The sequence below is a fragment of the Coturnix japonica genome, chromosome Z (assembly GCF_054131305.1).
Source record: "Coturnix japonica strain WE chromosome Z, WE-NBRP24, whole genome shotgun sequence".
NCBI lineage: Eukaryota > Metazoa > Chordata > Aves > Galliformes > Phasianidae > Coturnix > Coturnix japonica.
In genome coordinates this window covers 64,808,411-64,829,547 of record NC_140702.1, presented here as the reverse complement: position 1 = coordinate 64,829,547, position 21,137 = coordinate 64,808,411, and the positions used below count along the sequence as shown (strand labels likewise).

Here is a 21,137-nt window from a genome sequence, read left to right as displayed (position 1 = left end):
TCCTGACAGACTCCAGAATCTGTCAAACACACCAAGTGCAGAATAATTGGAAGTACACCAGAAACACAACCTGAGAATATTGTCTTAAGTTTGTCTGTGTAGCTATAGTTATACAGACACACTGACCAAGACTACCTCTGCTACCCCCTCTTTCCCCCCTCCAAAACAGTACTGCGTTAGTTTTTCTCTTTTCAAATTGTAATGAGGCCTGGAAGGCAAACTTTATAATTTACATTGCTTTATTTTGCAACATATACCACTTTTCAAATGGTATTTTCACACTGCCAAAAAACTTTCATAAAGCCTGAAGCTATAAGCTGAACATGATGTTTGCCTGCACAATTAATTTCAGGCATCTGTGCAAAGAATAGTACTTTATTGCAATTCACTGCCCTTCTGCCTGCGCTGGCAGTCCCAGATGTTCATTTGGACAGAAACAAGTGAAAAGATGCAGTTAAAGACAATGCCACTGCTATAGTATGGCATGTTTATACAAGGTATAGACATGAAGTAACTAACATAACTTAGGATTCCACTCAACAGGCTTTGAAGGTCTCATTGCACAACTCTATTCTTGTATTTGCTGTCCAAGAATCAACTTCAAAATGTCTCCTTGGCTAGTTCTCAAACAACAGAGAAAATCTGGCTAGGATTGGGATTGGTTCTGATGGATAACAACCTGACATGATGGAGCAGTGAAGGCCTTCACCCAAAATCCAGTCATCCTCCAGTCAGCGGGCAGGGGGAAGGAAGAGGTGTGGGCAGTAGGGTGGTGGTGTGTGCTGTTCAGGCAGGTCTGACACAAGCCACCAGACTCTTCAGAGGAACAGACTTCGCTACAGGGGATCTGCTACACTCTGCATGTAGATATTCTAGATTCCTTTTAACATTGAGTACCCTCTTACATGTGGGACGCCAGACTGAACTGCTGTGGGATTAAAGATGCTTTCTTGAAAGGCTAATGCTTATGCAGTGTTAGTGCATGTAAGATTCTTGAGCTCTTCTTGCCTTTACTTTCTTCATGTTTACCTTGTCCATTTCAAAATATAACTTCACTGAATGGTATGGCTGCTTTAGTTGAGCTCACACCGTTCTCAGTCAGACACCAAAGCTGCTCTGAAAATGCAGAGATCTGAAGTTATACAAACAATTTTTTTTCCAAGGCTTGAGCCCACACAGGGGGCTCAGGGAAGGGAGAAGAAAGAGCTACACAGAGTCCTCAAGTTCTTGTGAAGTTCTGTTGCATACTCCCAGAAGTAAACCCACTGAGAGTATTTTTTTGCAGTTCCAAGTAGCTGTGAAAGCCCATGGTTGTATTCTATTGTGTGGCATAGAAAGCAGCGTGATATTTCGACAGAAAAGTCTTGCCAGAGGCTGCAACCTCCGGGCTTAATGTCACAGCACAGCAGTGAACTATTGACTAGAATTGACTCTACCTCTTTGAACACGTCATCCTTCTTTGATCTCATGACTAAATCATTATACAGACAACTGAGTTGTGCTCTCTTTTATAACTGTTGTCTGTGGAAAGACATGGGAACCTCAATAGGAAGATAGAAACTGTTGGCTACAGGACCACAGATTAAGGTATCTAAATTTAACTCTCAGATAAGTAGGTGGGAAGACTCTACAGCAAGGAATTCACATTAACAGAAGGCAGTAAAGGCAAGAGAAATTAGCAGAAGTAGTCTATGAGAATCAAAACAATTTCTGAACTGTTAGCAGTGCCTAATTTATTCTATATTTGTAACTAGCCCAAGTGAGATACTGTAGCAAGGCCAATGGGATAACTAAGCCCTGTGTAGCCACTGCTGCCCAGCAGTTCCATTGAACATGGAGGGGCAGGACGGGGAACTTAATCAGGTGATTTATGCCCACGGGCAATTCGACAGTGAAGAACAAAAGTATTTCTCCAATCTAGGGAGAAATCACTGAGCCTCCTGAGTGCAATTTTCTGAAGCTTTCTGAATTGGTGCATGTGATTTAGAAGACACACAAGACACGGAGATTCAATAACTACTCAAAGCAGAAAACAATTTAGTTCACTAGGAAACGTTTTCTGGACATCAATTATTATTATTTTTAAAAGTTTGGCTTTTCAGCCAGTAGCCAGTAGGAGAGATAGTTTCAAACCCTTTCAAAGTAGCTCGATGAACTGGTACCCAGCCACTTACAAGGAATAATAATTAGGGGGAAAATCTGCAGAAAGGTTTGAGAAAAAAAAACAATCCTTGTCTGTCCTAAATTGAAAGAAGCAGTTTTCCTCCCAGACAGTAGCAGTTCAGTAAAGCTACCTGTGGGCACTTTAAAATCTGTAATCTCCTGGTCCTGGCTGGCGATGTTTTTCACTGAGAAATCCTTTGTTACTATCAAGATGAGAAGCATCTCTCTATTCTTTATCTGAAGCAAAAATTCTATTCTCTTAACTGGCGACATACAGAACGCCTAGAAATGCCTTTATTCTGACTTGCACAAGTTGGGTTCAATTGTGTGCAGTATGTGCAGAAATGAATAACAATAAGGAGCTGGAGAAAAAACAAACAAACAAACAAAATCAATTGTCCATTATTTGCATTATGCAGCTACTAGCAATGGCTTCAAACAGAAGGGAACTTTAAAAAGCAAGAGCCTCAGGAACACTCATCACACACGTGGTCCAGTAGCTTTACTTAAGGAAATAGCAAGTCTTCATCTGGGAATTATAATGTTGTTGTTCAATGTGTAATACCTTTATTTGTTGATGCTTGAAGATACTAGAACAGTGGTAGAAATTCTGAAATGAAGTAAACTACTCAAACAATTAAATGCTAGCTAACCATAAGAATGGTATTTATGTGCTAATAATCATGTTCATAATCCAAATTCCTGTCTCATGTGTAATCACTCAAAACACATTGTGAGTGATTGCAACTATACCTAATAAGGCATTAAGTTCCAGATTTTGGACCATGGCACTATGTTATGGGCTATTTCTGCATAAAATCAGTCTCATCAGCCAAGTTCTAAAACCAAAAGAAAACAGTTGTACATTCTATTTCACTTCATACAGTAACTCTGCTTTTCCCCCTAAAAACAACAGTTTTTCATGTTTTGTGCATTACTGACATTAAAAAAATGTATCATTATGGATAACAATCATAATAGGTAACAAGTGACCTGGCAATTGACAAGGTATTGGCAAAAACCTGTTTTTTCACTTGGGTCTCCCAAAAGGGCTTGTTACCTCAAACTCAACCAAACAACTGATGGGGGATTCACTTGCTTATAGGTGATGATGCACCTATAGAACAGTGCACAAAGCCAGATTCTCAGCTCTGCTTACATATTCTTCAAAGACGGGAGAAAAAAGATCTGTATGACCAGACTACCACTTAGAGATACCTGTGAGCATATTCTAGAAGAGAATAAAGGATCTATTGTTACAGCAATCTGACAATTGAATATTACCACTGTAGCATTCTTACATGATACTGGGCACATCATCAACGTGAAACCTCTTATGAAATTCGTGAATATGTTCTTTTTTCTTTTGTTTTAATCTGACTTCCAGCGATAGCTGGCAGGAATCAAACATGTACAATTACAATCTTCTTAAATGTTTTGTATTTCAAAGGAAAATATAAAGTATGTCTTAAATAATACAAAGTATGTACTAGAGTTCATCTACAACAATCATCTCAAAGCAGTAAATCCAGCTGTTTCAATCTCTCTGCTCAAACTTATAAGATATAAAACAGGTCAATTAGCATATCCACTTTAGATTTCGAATATACATAAATGTTCACTGCTGAACACAGGAAAACTCAAGAACTATAGTTTTTTCCCAAAGAAGGGGGTTGAACCATGTAGTTAAACAAAATACTGCTCCACTCTGTGAGCAATGAAAAACAGTTGAAATGGAAACAGTTAAGTCTTGCTAGAACACTTGAGAGGAATTAATTGAAAAAGCATTTATGATTTATAACTGAGTCATTTAAAGGTCTCATACAACACACACACCATTTCAGAGCTAAGGTTGTAGCAGCAGCAATGCAACAGGCTTTCCTCAATATGGATGCTGTTACAGGAGATGGCTTCAACATAAGCCCCATATCAATGCCACTTGCAGTGGGTTCTTCCCATACAGTGGCCAGTTTTTGCAGAAGTGGTATGAGTGACATTTGACAAGAGAGCTACTTTTACAGCTCCAAAGCATCTCATACCAGTATAACCATGAGTAACGCAGAACATACAGCAGAATTTCTTCTATCAAGTCATGGAGAAGTGACTGTTCCATGAAGAGTCAGTGCTTTAATACAGCTGTTTTTAAGTTCCAGTAGCAAATCCACTGGAGTGACAGAAATTTAGACTATAGACAAAGCTACCAAGTGTCTGCCATTCTCACACAACCAGCAATATCTTATTTTTAAAAGCTGAAAATGATGCTGGACACAAAGTCTGTTTCCTAAATGAATATGCAGACATAACTAGTCATGCAAGTTCTCCAACAAACTTCCAGATTATATTAGTCCTTTGGGAGAAAAAATATTTCTGTTGCTGTTTTGTATCTGACCTCCCCTATATTCCTTTTGTGTGCAATTGGAAAGCAGTTCCTGAAGCCTGAGGAAGTACTGTATTCTCAAGTATTTCCTAAGGCAATTAACAACTTTGAGTAAAAACTCTCCTGAAGCAGAGGGAAAAAAAAACCAAAAACAAACACAAAAACAAACAACAACAATGAACAACAGTAGTCCACCTGTACTCATGAGTTTCACCTGCAGTTCCCACATTACTTCAAAGTCTACTCTGAAATAATCAGAACTAGGAAAGAAAAGCTGATTTGAGAGAAATAGATTTGCTGGTTTATTCTTTTGGATCATTTTCTTCCCCAGCTTTTCAGTGCCCAAACTACATACTGTACCATATGTTTGCATTTTACATGCAATTCTCCTGTCCCAGCACTGTTAAAAACTTGCTGCAAGACTCAGGCAAGCCACAAGCACACAAGTTAGCTAATAAGAAAAACAGCACATCTTGGTGTGAAACCAAATTAAAGTTAAAAGGAATAAACAGCACAGGTGAGTGGAAGAAAAACTGATCATGTTCGTATTTCAGATGAAGTGTGAAACTCAAACCAACTTTATCTGACTGCTAACATTGTGGACAATGAGTCAGATGTAAATAAATTCTGGTATGAGGACTGGAACAAAGGCTGCTGTTAGCATTCTTGAGCAGCAGCCTAATCAATTTTTTGTTGCACATAGCCTGAGGTAACTGCCTTCGATCAGAAAGTCCTTTCACTGAGGAACAGAGAAGTTACATAAATCGGAAGAGTAAAAACCATCTGGGTCACTCAACCACAGCAGAATCATAAGGAATATTTGCAGAGAACTACCTGAGAAATTTGCAGAGGACACTGAAAATAATAGCCTTCCTAAAGAAGAAATTGTTACCTTTTACACCAGTGGAAATTCCTCCTCAGTCCTAACTGCAAGAAAGGAAGGAGTTAATTTCATTCTACAGCATTCATCCAACAGATGACTACACCCAGCAAAAACACATGCAGAAAACTCAGCTTTGCCAGATGTCTTATTTCCTTGTTACATCTTATAAACTCTGTGCCCCAGACTACGTTGGTTCTAGGTTCAAAAGCACCCTAGATCTCTTTGTTATGGACAGGGTGTGCATTTCTGGGACCATAATCAGAATTAACTGTTTTGAAATAGCATAGCTCTGAAAAAAAGAGTGAAAGAATGTAGATATAATCTGTGCCAGCAAACATATATGCATAGCTAAAACCTTGAACATTAAACTAAATCCCAGATGTGGGGATTCTTCCCCTTCAATCAAACTGTCAGGGAATGTAGGAAAGGAACCAGTACCACTTTCACAATGTGGCACAATTTAGGAGAATCCTCCAGGCAGAGCAAACAGCTTCTTTCACTTCTGGGAATTCAGGCATTTAAAGCCTCTTCTCTTCATTGTGAGAAATCTAAACTTTAGTGCACTGCTAAGTAATAATGCTACCAAGACAAAGGTAGTGGGGTGAAATTTAAGGTGAGCATCTTGGTGTCTCCATTCAAATAGAAATACAGACAATGTAAAGCCTGTTAGGATGCTTGAACCAACATTTATCACTTTGAAACAAAGATCTTTCCACCACTGCAGTTACAATATCATTTGAATAAACAACTTCACAATATGTTTCCAGAGTGTGAAAACACTAATTCCAAAGTTGCAAAGCCTGCAATACATAGGTTTAAACATTCAAGTTCTTCCATTTCCCTTTCCATGCTTACACTGGCTGCTGCATCAGAGGCGCACTAGGAAGGAACTAAGCTGTTTTCATGACTATACAAGCTGTGCTAAACACGTGCTGGCAAATCCAATAAACTACACAGCCACATCTTTTAACACAGCATAATAGGTTTTCCTGTAAACTGAGAAAGAATTTATTCAAAGCAACAAAAGAACCCAGAAAAAAAAGCCAAGTCCACCTGCTAAGCACACTTTGATCTTCAGGATTCATTAAGTAGTGGTCAGATATAACTAGCCTGAAAATATCATCTATAGATCAAACATTAAACAGAAGAATTTTAAATCATACCAGAAGCTTGCATCTACATTGGCCTGCTTAAAAAGCTTCAGATTAATACTAATCCTATTTGCAAGTATTTTTTTTCCTATCATACACACAAATTACTCAGTATGATACCAACAACATTATTTTTACCAGCATGATTTCAAAACAAAGACTTTGACTCATTGTCCACTGACTCAAAACTGGACAGTACAAAAGCACGTTTATCCATTCCCAAAAAACACAATTTATATTTATTTTAGACTAGTCTCACGAGCATGGCATTAAATAGTATCAAGTCTCCAAAACAGCATAAACAAATTTTCAGTGACAGAAACACCAGTTATGACATTTGCTTACAAACAGGGTGTAGATCTCTAGTTGCCATTCATGCATATCCAACAAACAAGCAAGCAAACAACAACAAAAAAAACCACAGAAAAATTCTCAGGCATAGAATTTAGGTGCTTAACACAAGAAGGCAAGTGAAACAAGAATCTGCACAATACCCATCTTGTTTTTATTACTGTACTATTAATTTTTATTGGCACCCCTACACCCAAAAAAGAACATGGATTGAATACCATCTTGCCTGCAAAAAGCACAGTTAATGGAGAAAACCCACTTTTCCCTCTTTCTACTTTGGTTCTCCAACCTCTGCAAAGGTAAAGAATCTGACATCACATAGTCCTAAGGCATCTACAATACTAAAAAAGACTTCACATTCCAGTTCAATTAGAGCTGCACAACTCCCTGGCTTTGCAAGTTCATAAAAACAAAAACAGAACAGAAGAACAACACCAAAAGCTGGCAATGAAAGCTGAAAGATGAAGTTCTTTACCTCTGAAATGTTAACAATCCATTTACATTCAGGAAAGTTGTAGATATGTCTTTGAAAAGCAAAGAAAGCAACAACAACAACAACAAAACCAGGGTTAAGTTTAAGACTGTGTGGTATGATCCAGGTAAGGGCTGCAGAACTGAACCTTTCTTTCAGCAATGCAGCTTTGGATGTTTCAGATAGAATCCACATAGCAAATTTAGTCATCTATTTGTTCAGATGTACCTTTTTTTTTGTTTTGTTTTTGTTGTTTTGTTTTGTTTTGTTTTTGCACTTAGTCCTGATGTCCCTATATCTTGAATTCAGCCTTGAAATGGCTTACCTACTTACTGAAGAGAACACAAACACTATAATACTAAATATAAACATTGCTACCCAAATCCTTGCCACTAGCACAACCAGCTTCCCATCAGTTTCTGCAGAAGCTAGATCTGAATCACTGAGATAATTCAGGCTAAGGTGTAGTTTTAGTATTTTGGAGCTTCTAATAGACAATTCCAGACAGAAAGAAGACTGATACCTTTTCTGGGACCATGGTAGGATTTTAGATACCCATCTTAACAATTAAAAAGCATTCTGTCAGAATCTTGTTTTAAAGTATCTGGTTTGCCTCCTTTTCCATCAGCATGCCTGAAGAGAAATACACATGATAATAGATATTTCCAGAATTACATTGGTTTTTAAGCAGTCTTCAGTCTGAAAATCAGATTATGCAGCCAAGCAATTGATATCCATTTCACTCTGCATTACAGGTGTATTTGAAATGGAATTAATTGTCAGTAGTGTAGTAATACTAACACTGAAAAGTGAGCAGTATCCAAAACCAAGCTTCGGTCAGTAGCCTCAAGTACATCACACAGTAACAGTCACACAGAATCAGAGCATGCCAGAGACCATAAACAACCAAACATATCTATTTTTCAGACAGAATTTTCTCACGAGAATGGAGAAGAACCTGCACAGAGATGGCTTTTGGAGCAGGCACAGCAAAAAAACATAAATGGAAGTGCAGGTTAATTTCAGGGACAGTCTGTACCACTGCATACAAATTTGTCAAGGAGAAGATCCCTGAAAACTTAGATCAGACAGTTGATTTAAAAACTGAATTGTAGGTGTGCTTCACATGGGAAATTCATCTTTCTCATACACACCACCTCTCTGTAAGTTAAAGAGCATTTTACCAACACAGTTATCCTAATCTCTGCACACACAAGAGGACCAAGAAAAAAAAAAAAATAAATGACAATGAGATACAAGCTACAAAAGTTTGTGAAAGATAAGGTTTCTCTAGATTCATTTTTACTTTACTTTGGTTACTCTTGACAACGGGGAAGAAAACAATATAAAGGAGCTTCTTTGAAGACCATATGCATGAAGACCAGCTGTGTCATTCACGCATATCTCTCTGTTTCCTCTAGAAAGAAGAATTATGATTTCAGTCACGTTCCCATTTGCCTCCAAGAGGGAAGAACCCTACAGCCCTAAGCCACATTGAAAAGACAATTACAATTTTGTTTTACTACTTCAGAGCTGCCAAACAGGTAAATGACAATGCAGGAGAACTCTAACTTTTTAAAAATAAGTGTTTATTCAAATTCCAAATTCCAAAGTCCAAACCACCTTTAAAATTCAGGTGAGTGGTAAAACTTAAGCAAACATAGGGTTATCAGACAGCAGCTGTTGGTATCAAGAACAAATCACAAGATCAAGTTATTTAATATGCTCTGAATTCAATAAGCTCCCTTTCATTTAAGTGGGGTCTATATTTGGTTCTGGCACTGCACAAGGCAAGCAGCAGGATATAAAACAGCAGTCAATTCTGAATTCAGCTTGTTCAGGTTATGAGAGACCTGCTCACACCACTTACAAGAGGGAGAGATTGCTGGAACTGGATCTTCCTGGTATCCATAAAGGTTACTCTAATTCTTGTTCACACATCTTTTCAGATCTACTGCTTTACGAAATAAAAATGTAAGCAAATGCAGCCAGATTAGCAGAAGCCAACCTAACCCTTTTGTCATGTATTTGAGCTGCATTTGAACAATCCTTCTGCCTGCCTTCAACTCCTCATTCTTGGAATTATTACAGCCCATTCTTCTCATTACAGCTACACCCTGTGAAATAATCCTGGAACAAAGTAGACTTCTGCTTGTTATGCTAAGAGTTAAATGTTGCCATCCCTGGTAAAATTTAATATCCACTACCATACATTTAGCACATTCTATTCTACACATCTAGTGACAGTTCACTAAAAATAATAATATTATTAATAATACAAGAAAAAAAACAACATAACACTGTAACATAGAAATAGGGAGAAGAGCAACTTATAAAAACTCCACAGATTACAAGAAGTAATCTATTTCCAGATTTCCAGTCATTTGATATCAATTTCTTTAACCTATTTGTATCTTTGTATGATGTATATTATACACCCCACTTGAAGGAGAGTACATGTTGACACAGATTTCTGGTTTTAATACTATGTAACTTTAGTTCTCGCTTCTTTTTTTAAACCGCAAAGAAATAGAGAAACTGCCTTTAATAATGTAATTTAAGATAAGGAACAACAGGTCTGTGTAAGGATAGAATGGAGGGGAATGAGGGATAACAGTGTTCCAAAATTAAATCTTGAAATAGGCAAAAAGACAACATTTTGTCCAGAGAAGTAGCTAATTTGGGAAGCCACAGCCTAAACAAAATGTCCCACTGAAATGGGGTGAGAGCTTGGAGCTCCCCTCTAAGAGACTCTAGATATGATATAAACCTTAAGAACAGGCTAGCAGGTAGAAAAATGCTGGTTATAGTGTAATGCATCCATTTCTTGTTCAGACTCTTCAAAATGCTGCCAGCCAAATTGGTAACATAAAACCACTACTCCTAATCAAACAGTAGTCAGCCAAGCAGAGTCACATCTGTGACTTGATTTCCTTCAAAACAAAGACAGGACATGAGTCCTCATCAAAATGTCATATGGTGGTACCAGTCTGCTTCATATCTTTCTGCAAAACTGGTTTCTCAGAAACAGGGGAGCGCAAATGTTTGGTTTTATAATTCAGAGCGAAGAATTATTTTATGAGACATTTCAGTGAACGAGGGTAGCATATCAAACAATGTTTCTAAAAAGTACAAGGGCCAGTTGCTATGTATTTTTTCAGCAATAATTAACTGACCATCAACTTAGCAAATGCCACTTTCTTTCACATGAGAACTGCTTTATCTCTAGCTCCAATATGCAACAGCCTGACAGAACATGATTGCAAACAGCTTTCCGGATCATTGTCCTTGGACTCAAATACAAGCTGTATTAATGTTCTTTTCCCCAGTGTTAAATGTTTTTGATAGCTAAGAGAAAGGCTCCATAGTGTAAGAGCTAGTTGCTAGATGAGGGCATCCCACTGTGGGCTGTATTTGGCACTTCTTTCCTATATTGTGAAAGCATGACACCCATTAGTATAATTGGGATTTACAAGCCTGCACAATGAGGCAAAACTTATAAAAGACTCAAGAGAGTGAACATAAGCTATCATCAACAGGGGTGAATTTGATGTGTAAGCCCTAATGTTGTTTCAAGACTATTTCTGGCTTTCACAAAGAATGAAAATTCTTAGTATTGCTTGGTATGCATGCAAGTCTATTTCGTGCCTGTATCTCACAGTACTTATTAAAACAAGCCAAAATAAACTAATCCTAAACCCACATGCAGCCATACATAAAAAAGAAAAAAAGAAAAAAAAAAAAAAAAAAAAAAAAGAGAGAGAGAGAAAAAAAAACTGTGTAAAAACAGATTCTATTTTTAAAGTAGGAGAGGTTAATGGAATTAAACCTTCTGGGAGACAGAAGTGCAAGCCTTCATTTCTTCAGCTTTCTTAGCTTTGCTAGGGCATTCAAAAATATTTCAGTGAAATAAACTTCTCTAACCTGCATGTGAATTACAGTCTTAATTCTAACTTCCCTGGTGTTCTTTGAGACTGCATCTTTTGATACCAACCAAAGTTGTGCTCAATTAATGGCATGAAAAAGTCTTGGACTTAAAAACATAGGCATCAAACTTCATTTTATGCAAGCTAGCTACTTTAAAGACCACCCTAATGAAGACAGAGCTTTGCTGTTGTAATTCTAACTGTCCTTGCAATATGTGCATGTTTGTCAATCTCACTCTAATAGACTGCAACTATTATGTGTCCGCTTGCATTAATGAACAAGTTAAGCTACCAGACTCAAATGAAGGGCCTGGGATTTCCAACTTTCCTCAAACAAAATATACAGACGCCCAATCCAGCAAAGAAGAATTAAAGAATTCAGTTGAGGTAGATCTCCCCATTCCTACATAATTTCTGCTCTGCTGATGTTGATTACAAAACCAATGAAACACAAATAACATATATTGGAAATGAAAGCATTAATATAAATTATGGTCACTTGTTAAACAGAAATGATAGAACTACAGAGAGAGAGCCAGAAAAACTGACAACAGTTTGAAAAGACAGTTTCACTCATGAAAGTCTTCTTTTGAGTACAGGAAGGTAGTTCTCCAAAGCCATCATAACATTTCGGCTTGTAAGATAACCAAAGAACATGTCAAACTGCAAATAATAAAGCACTTTCAGGGTTATCAAGCAATTAGTATCTAAATGTTGTAAAAGAGAAGCCCAAGAACTATGGGAAATTCACATTGTTGCTCCATAAATTTGGAATTAGAGATATTCTACTCAAGAAGTGGCAAAGTCAATGATAACATAGGAGAGAGCACAACATAGGATATCATAGTAACATCAACTTGACGTGATTCAGGGCAAAGAAGGAAGGACTGCTGATACTAGCCAGACTAGTAAAGAATTAACAGCAGGAAGTATGGTGAAAGCCAACTTTATAAACAACAGATCCTATCTAATGAGATTACAATTTTACATTTTCTAATCACATTTCCTAATGAAATTAGAAGTTTGACCAGAAAAAAAATACAGTATGCATATAACACATTACAACTCTGTAAGATATCTATCTTGGCACATTTTGACAAAGAATGATTCACCTAATTCAAAACTAGCCAGTTGAGAGAGCTTAAGATACAATTATAAAACAGCATGTATTATCAGGCCGGTATTTTTCGATCAAAATTCTCTGAAGGCATCAATTTTTCCCTCTGGAACAATACATTCTTAGGAAGATTTGAAAAGCAGCACACAAACATTCCTGGTACTGTCTATAGATAATACAAAGATCACAGGAATGCTTTGTTATTGGGAAGGTGGCAGGTACGCAACAAGCAGAGCCACTTGTGATCAGAACTTCAGGAAAGAGAGCAAAATTCTATGTGATCAAATGAAAAGTTACATGACAGAGAAAATAAGCCTTGTAAAACAGTGCAGCAGTCTGTGAAGCCCACTCTGAGGTTCTTGGTTTCACCTCAGGTTGGCTGAACACTAGCTCTTAATAGGCCTTGGCAGTCAAAAAGGTAAATGCAATCCTAGAAGATACAGACGGACATCAGAGGACATCATCCATTGATGCATGTGCCTGCTAGCATCTCTGCCAACTTTGCTTTGCCTAGGCAGAACATTTAAATGGCTTACATCATTGTTCAGTCTTTGCTCAGCATGGAAAGGTTTGCTAGAAAGCAGGTAACAGCCTAGTAGTAATTTCTGTTCTCAGGGCTGCCACACAGACTTACAAAAAATAAAGTACAATCCTGAAAATTGCTAGTTCCTACCTACCACCATACAATAAGCAGTGTGACAGTTTTGTACTTCTCTCTGTGGTCTCTTTGTCTTCACCAACCAGTTCAGTTAGATCTGAATTTGTACAAGTTATACTTATTACAGTTTTGTTATTGTTTTACCTGCTACTGCTGATTTGCTTGCATCTGAGTGTACAGGCTAGCTTATGTTTCCTCAGAAATAAAGAAAATTACAGCTTTTTTTTATATTTTACGTATTTATTTATTTATTTTCAGTGGCACAGCAACAACCATTACTTCATCCTTCTATCCAGCTTTTGTATTTTGGCAAAACCAATGCAGCATTCAAGCAGAGGAAAACTCTTGGGGACACAGTATGCCTTTGCAAAGGCACACACCAGGTACTGGAAATCAATGTCTCAGACCACTTCAGCCTGCTCCCAACACTACCCCTTCAATTACTATTCCCTGGTAAATGTTTTTGAAGCAACACACACAGAATATTTAAGACAGAGTATAGTGGACAAAAAGCATGGCATATGTGTCAGCTACAGAGAACATTCTGTAAGTTTAAAATCAAGCTCAATTCAGCAGTCTTAAGGACACAATCTTGCTGTTTTTCCCAGTAAGCTCAGAAGCACCATCATGCTTGCAGAAACAGTCGACACATTAAACTGCTTGAAAATTAGCTTAGATTAGGTACCCAGGGGATTCTTTTCAACTGCCTGCTGCCTTTCTTATGGGCTTATTTCAGCAAATACCAGTTATGGTCTGCTACAATTTTCAATACGCAAGGAGATATTTTTTCCCCCTCAAAGATATATACTGGATTTAAATCAGTAAGTAAATAAATAAGAAAACAACCTGAACTACTGTGGATGTGAACTCCTTGTTCTGGGTCTGAAGATGTTGAAGATGTTGTACTGAAGTACAATAGTTGGTCAGGCTTGCAGACCCTGCCCTTAACACATCATGTATAAAAAAATACCTTTAAAAATAATTTTTATGCAGCTGATTATTTATGTAATAGCTGTGCTATCTAACACTGGTACAAAAATGGAAAATTGTTCAGGACAACTATGTTCTCGCTTCACTATACACAAGGAAATCTGCATCAGCATATAGCCAAGGATCTAAAGCCGTATGAGCACACAAAATTCAACATCTAAACCTGGTGTTTACTCTCTTGATGGCTTTGTCTTCCTCTTACCAGTCTGTTTCCATTCCTTGTCTGGATTTTGTTGTGGGTTTTTGTGTTTGGCAGGTTTTGTTTTGTTCATTTTATTTTAGTACTTAGGTTACTTTGTTTGTTTGTTTGTTTGCTTTCTGTTGTTGTTGGGTCTGGGGAAGACTTTTGCTTGTCTACAAAATACAGGTACTTTCCTGTATTTTTATACCTCCATTCTTATAAAAGTGTATAAGTAAGTTTTATCATGCAAAAATACAATGTATCAACAGGGCAATAGGAAAATATATACAAAGACAGTGAAGCACGGAAGAGCAAAAGATTTTTTACTACCCATTGCATTGCTAAAAGAGAAACATACCTTTTCCACTTTCCTTCTTATCAGAAAGAAGACCACACAAGGAAAGGGAAGTGGAACAGACTCAACAGATTCCTTAAACCTTTCTACTAAGACTACCAGGTGTACAGGTGCTCACTGCATCCATGCCAAGCATCCAAACTTCATGCATCCCTGCTCTCTCCACAGGGAAGAGTGGCTCACAAACATATAATACCAAAATATCAGACTTCATGTACAACACCACTTAAACACCATATAATTTCCACTAACACAGCAAAACCTGAACTTCTCACTCTATTAAAATTTTACTGTGAAACATAAAGTGTTTGTTATTGTTATTAGATGACAATCACACCCCATTTTTTCCAGAGATTACTTCCACATGAAAAGAGTCCATCTGAAATACATAATTCCCAACATGATGCTACATTTCAAAATAGGAATAAGGGAGCAAAAAAAAAATTTAAAACAAATTAAACCCACCCTAATCTTGAAACACAACTTTCCCCTTTTGCATCTTGCTATCAGAACTAAACTTCTACTCATAGTGTTTTTTCTATAATACAGCCCAGTAGCAAAAGAAATAGAACAAACTAAAAAGCTCCATCAAGAATAGTGGGAACACCACACGTATTGTGGCAGGCTTGACCCTGCCAGACAAATAAATGTCAAATCAGAAGTAAGATATTGGACTTTACTACAGATCATTCAAAAAACACCGTAAGTCTTTAAAAAAGGCAATGCAAGCTCTATACTGCACAGAAAACACTGTACTCTGACTTCACATTCATATTTCTGTCAAGATCTCACCAAACACTGCTTCCTGTGATTCAAAAGTAGAGAGGTGAAACTTGAAGCTATATATCAAAATTTATCTCCTTGCACCTGCAGCATCACAGGGTTCTTGTGTAAACTTTGATATGAGTGAAACCAGTGGTCCCCTCTACACCTCTACACTCTGCAAACTAGAGTTAACAATCCAGTATGCAAACTGAAGTTAACAGTCCAGCAAGTCATGGAAGTGTTACTATGAAGATAAATGCTGTGAGATGTTCAACTGTTCCAACTTTCAATTCAACCATCTTAATCTGAGTTCAGTCTGCTAATTCCTGTTACCAAATGGTAAATTAACAGCAAAGAATGCAGGAAACAACAGTGCAACTTCTGAAGCCGGTTGTGCCATCCTTCCTTTCATCCTCCAGGCAGCACTCTGCTCCCCATCAGGTCCCATTATCTGACCAGATTGGAGGGTAAGGGAGTTGGCCAGCAAACGAGAATTGTGGCTTCTCTAAAAGTCTGCCCAAAGTCCACCCATGCCAAGAAACCTCTCAGCTTCTACAATCTGGCATTGTGCTAGAAAAAATAAAATGAACACACCCTCCCTTTGAGAACTTTGAAGCAGTTCAGTCAGTCAGGAGCTACTCATTACAAGCAAAAAGTAGAATTTGTTCCTTAGCTGTGCCTGCCTTTTGCAAATATCCTTATGAGCTTTTATGGTTCAGGATGTGTTGTTTTCCTTCTGACAAACATCTCTGCTGTTCTCATACTCCAAATCCCCCTGGAGACACTATGCCAAACTGCTGCTGTACTACTGCTTAAATAGCCCTTGTACATAGTAAGTCATGTGCAAATGCAAACACTTTGCATTTTAAGCTCTACTTCTAATTTGTATTTCACAGCTTTCCATTTTAAATAACTTCACAACATATTTGATCATCTCAGGTAGTGGTTAACGAGATAGGGGACATCAGAAGGGGAACACATTTCCTGGAAGATGCTAAGAGCAGAGAGGACAACACCATTGCATCAGGCAGAGGAATAAGCTGGGATGTTTTGGGGGCCAGAAGGGCTAAGGCTGATTTGACTGAAGACTGGCTTCTGTTCATAGAGATAGCCAAGAAAAAGTAGCAAGGGCTTCAGTGATCATGTACACCTGCTATACCTGCGCACCTTGCTGTAACTATCACAACTCTGTTTCCATCTCTGAGCCCTGCGTCCCTTCTTGGCTCCAGTATGAGCAGTTCCACACACTTTACAGATGGTGGGGGGAAATCTGGCACAGTTAATGATTAAGAAACCACTGAGTAAATCAACCGGGACTACTGTCTCTTTTCCTACTGTAACAACAGCATGAAACTACCCTTCTGGGTAAATCTTTGTTCTAATGATGCATAATAGAAAATGAAGAACTGTGTTACAAGGCAGCCATTAAGTTTATGCTACTGCAGAAAACAGAGATAGCGCATTTCGCTCTTTGATGTTATAGCAATACAGGAAACCAGAGATGGTCTTTGTCTCAGGTTTCTGCACAAGACAGATCTGGAAGCACTACAAGTGTATTTTCTGTGATGTTGCCCAACACTCACAGAGCAAAACAATTAGAATTTCTTGTCATCAGCATCATCTTCACCCCTCCCTTTTCTTAGCGTGACCCCTGGAGCACAAACTCACATTTCACACAAACTCATATTTCAAAAGGAAAAAAAAGGAGAAAAAAAAAAAAAGAAAAAAAAAAAAAGCAGAGACTACAGAATCAGCAGCATGTATGCTGTCTGACTAAACATAATGCAAGCCATACATAACAGAATCCCAGCCAGAAAGTAAATAGTTTACTGCCAGACATACTTTCCCAGCAACTTCTTAAAGGGAAAGGTGTCCCCAAGAGCCTTTACAGCCTTGGAAACCGCTTCAGAAAGTAACTCTCCAAATTCAAAAAGCTAATGTGACTCATGTTACAGAATTTACCATGCAAGTACAGGATGCCCAGGCTTATCTATCTGCAACTCCAATGCACTGTGATCACATAATGAAATAGAGTAAGAGACATCTTGTTTCAGCAACATAAAGCAGAGAATTTGAATCCTTCATGAAACCAACACCAAAAAGACACGCGATAGTACAAAAAGCTGTAGTACAATTAAGCCTTTTGGACAAGGAGTCAGTGAGTTTCAGGATATTCTTGGCAGCACCTTGGGTTACCGTGCTCTTGCAGATAAATATATCTCTCAGGTAGATATCAACAAAAGATGATAGGCAGTAATTTGAGCTTATTTCTTTATAACATTCAGAGGCTGTATTTAGACTAACACTCCTGCAATGTATGAGACTTCTACCCTCAATAAGCCTTCTCCTACAACTGAACACTTCTGACACCACACAAGGGCTGTACTGCAGCACTCTGTTGAAGAGAGGAAAGATGGCATTGATGGAAGGATGCCTCAACATGGCTCCAAAAACCATCACTCTCTTGGTTTTCAGTCTGGAGAGGCCCCACAAGTGGTCAGTCACAGCAGGAAGCAGTGGCCAGAGGGAGTAACAGAAGTCAGAGGAAGCAATGAACAAAAAAGAAAAAAAGAGCTGAGCTATACCACACACAGCACTGTATGGCAGATGACAGTCACACCCAGTGAAGTTGGCACTGCATTACAGGATTGCACTCACAGTACATCACCAAAGAAGAGACAAAACAATGTTGTGTGTTAATTTACTTTAGGCATCGCATATTTTAATGCACATTGCTAATGGATATAGAGCACAATGGTCTGTACACTGTGACTGGACTACATGGAAAACATTAAGAGGACCTTCTTCTTGCTTGATATTTTTAAGTAAAATTACCACAGACGTCTTTAGTGCTTCCTGCTTGAACAAACCAGAAACTCTCTGCACTCAGTCCAGAATACCAGTACATGCAGACACTGCCTTTATGTAGCTCTGGTCACACACAGCAGAGTGCACCACACCATCACTGCTCCCCAGGGCCTGCGCTCCACAGCAGGCACGTGTGAAATGTATTTGTTCCAGTTGGAAGTATGGCAGTTCATTTCAGAATGCAACAGTGAAAGAGGTTATAAAAATCTTTCTATGTCCTATCTGGAGCTCATACTTGCCTCCTCCATTTTACAGCACCAAATGCCAACACACACACTGCCATGAGCACTGCACCCTTCACATGCCAAAGCACTGATGTGTTTTCTTCTGTTTCTGTGAGCTGGACACTTTCAGCCTCCTGAAGCAGAGAAGTTGAGAAGTCTGATCAGAACAGAATAACATTTGAGCAGACCTAGAGTGATCATACAGAGATGCTCTCATGTGAAGCCTGTTTTCAGGATGTGTTTCATTTTCCCTTGCTACCTATCACTTGTCATCAACAGAGAAACATGTAATACGAGGGAACAGAATTTCCCAGATGGGAAGGCAGACAGAGCTGCCCAAACAAAGTCAGTTTCAAGAGTCTTTTTGCCAAGAATTTTTTCTGACAGAACAGCCAGAGAGAGGCTAGTGCTCTGCCATGTGCCACAGCAGCAATGCTGTGGTACCCATATCTTGCTGCCTGTGACTGAAGGTATCAGAGAACGATGCTATCATTCTGATAGAAAACAGAGCAACTTTTAGTTATTTTGCTACTGTTTTAAAAGCTGTTATGCAGTTTTTAAGGTTTTGCCGTGTTCTCCCTAGTTAACTCTGTTCCCAAATAAAGCCACTCGCAAGCAGATTCTCCTGATGCATACTGCTGCTAAGTGCTCCCTGACACAAACCCTGGAAGAATAGTTCTTGGCTCTCTCTCCTTTCAACATATATACAGAAACTGAGTCAGTGCAGGGTGTATAACAGATCCCAGACAACTTTACAAACTATATGGCTGCCAAGATCTTCCCAGTAATCACCTACATAAACAGCAGTCCTCTTTTTCCTTCCCTCCCCCTGGTTTTTCTTTCTCCTTTATATTCTTTCTCTCCTTTACTCTCTCCTGTCTCCCTGCATTTAAACCTTGAGTATGTTAATTTAGCTCACATAAGGTGTCTCTGTTGGTTCAGAAGTATTTTGAGTTGTATTTCGGCTGTATTTTGGAAAAGTGCTTGTTCTTTTTATTTAAATATGTGCCATTACCTGGACTCATACCAAACACAGTCACACTGTGCCTTAGAGAGTTACGCTCACTTTGGCTTCCACGACCTTAAAAAATGATAACGATGAAGTGAATGAAGGTCACTTGTAAAGGACATAAAATGTTTATCATTAGATATAAAAGCAGAGCCAACAGGCCATGTCTTGCCTTCTCAAAATCCCACCCTCATTGGTTCAAGTATGCTTAATCATCTTCCACAGTCAACTAATTGATTTTTACCTCTTACTTCAAAGCTTGTTTACTTTTTGTCTGTTTTCCAGGTCTTCCCAGGAATGTCAGCCTGCTTGTTCCAAGAGTCTGTGAATCAATCCTCACAAAACTCTCTGCTCTGAGCACCCAAACCAATACTCTAGCTTTGCTAGAAACAAATCTCAAAAGGAAATCCTGAATCAGCAGATCCAGCTGCCAGTTCTCCATCAGATAAACTAAATCTCACATAAAAGAGCAGGACTGACTCAGACCAAAACCTCTCACCCTACCATTTCCAAGAACTGCCAAATGCAGATACCTAGAAAACAGTAAAATAGAATATGGTACATCCAATTCATTCTCCCTCCTCTTTCTTCAAGTGGTGATGTCTGTTCTGTTCTAAATAAAACACTGGACATATTTTTCCTCTGTTTTTCTTATCTCTGATCATCTGTAAAAAAACAGAAAATCTTCAGAATAGAGAAAACACACAGAACACTTATCCAAGAGTGAAAAGTATAACTCAGTTTTGCGAACCTTTGTCTCTATAAGGAAGTGGAACATAAACAAGGTGGTTGGTTTACATATTAATCTACCTGCCATTCAAGGTCCTTACAGTGTGTTTTTCTTGAGAAGTGTTACAATAATCAATTTAATTGGAGCAAGCACGATATTAAACAACATTCACATGCATTCCATGAAAAATCTATGTCAAAATCTGCTCTGGGATCTTCCCTATAGAAGAACAGCCAAAAAGATAATAGTACTGGGTTGGAGATCACCTTTCATTCTAATGAAAAGCAAAACACTCTGAGCACTGTTGCAACACAAATTTGATAGCCTAAAAGTTCACCTGGGTAAGAAGTCAGTATGTTTAGTCTCTCAATACCCTTTCAGCTCTTTTCTTGGAAGACAATAATAATTAATGCAGGCAGGGGCTTTTAGTTAGTCACAGCTAATTTACACTCAGTTTCATTCCCTCCTTAGATCTGGATTGCCTCTAGGAGTGATAATGGATGTTTAAGTTCTATTGCTCTCCTTGGCATCTTTCTTCTGAATTACTACTATTCTCAGACTTCTGAATGCTTCTTGAAAGCTAAGTGAAATCCATTTCCTCAGTTGATAGAGAACACTTAATTGGATAAACAAGTGGCATACTCTACCTGTGGCTTTGCTAGGAAGAAAAGAACCACGCACTTCTCTGTGTGAGAAGAAGCCTGTATTGCTCTAACTTATTCTTTTTCTGGCTGTTGGGACTGAAATCCTACTTAGAAGAAATAACAGTGGCTTTCTCTGTGTGTTGTCATGCAAGAAACATTAAATATTCCTGTCATTTTTTTTGTCAAATACCTGCTACCAGGCTTTATTTTATTTAGACTACATAAAGACATATCAAAAGCTGTCAAAGTAGTAAGCAACTCTAAATGGACAAT

The 21,137-nt window shown here is 38.3% G+C and overlaps 1 protein-coding gene and 1 long non-coding RNA gene across 3 annotated transcripts in view; one reads left to right on the top strand and one right to left on the bottom strand.

The window, feature by feature from the left end:
- Positions 1-21,137, bottom strand: part of ADAMTS12 (ADAM metallopeptidase with thrombospondin type 1 motif 12) — a 149,048-nt gene that overhangs the window by 108,883 nt on the left and 19,028 nt on the right. The gene's annotated exons all lie outside the window — the stretch shown is intronic.
- On the top strand, positions 1,501-20,126 carry LOC116652493 (uncharacterized). Of its 2 annotated transcripts, none has more exons than XR_014939336.1 (4): positions 1,501-1,587; positions 8,819-8,941; positions 13,357-13,481; positions 19,776-20,126. It is a non-coding gene; the product is annotated as an uncharacterized LOC116652493 (long non-coding RNA). The 2 variants fall into 2 exon arrangements; XR_004305579.2 differs by lacking the exon at positions 19,776-20,126 and adding an exon at positions 14,652-14,928.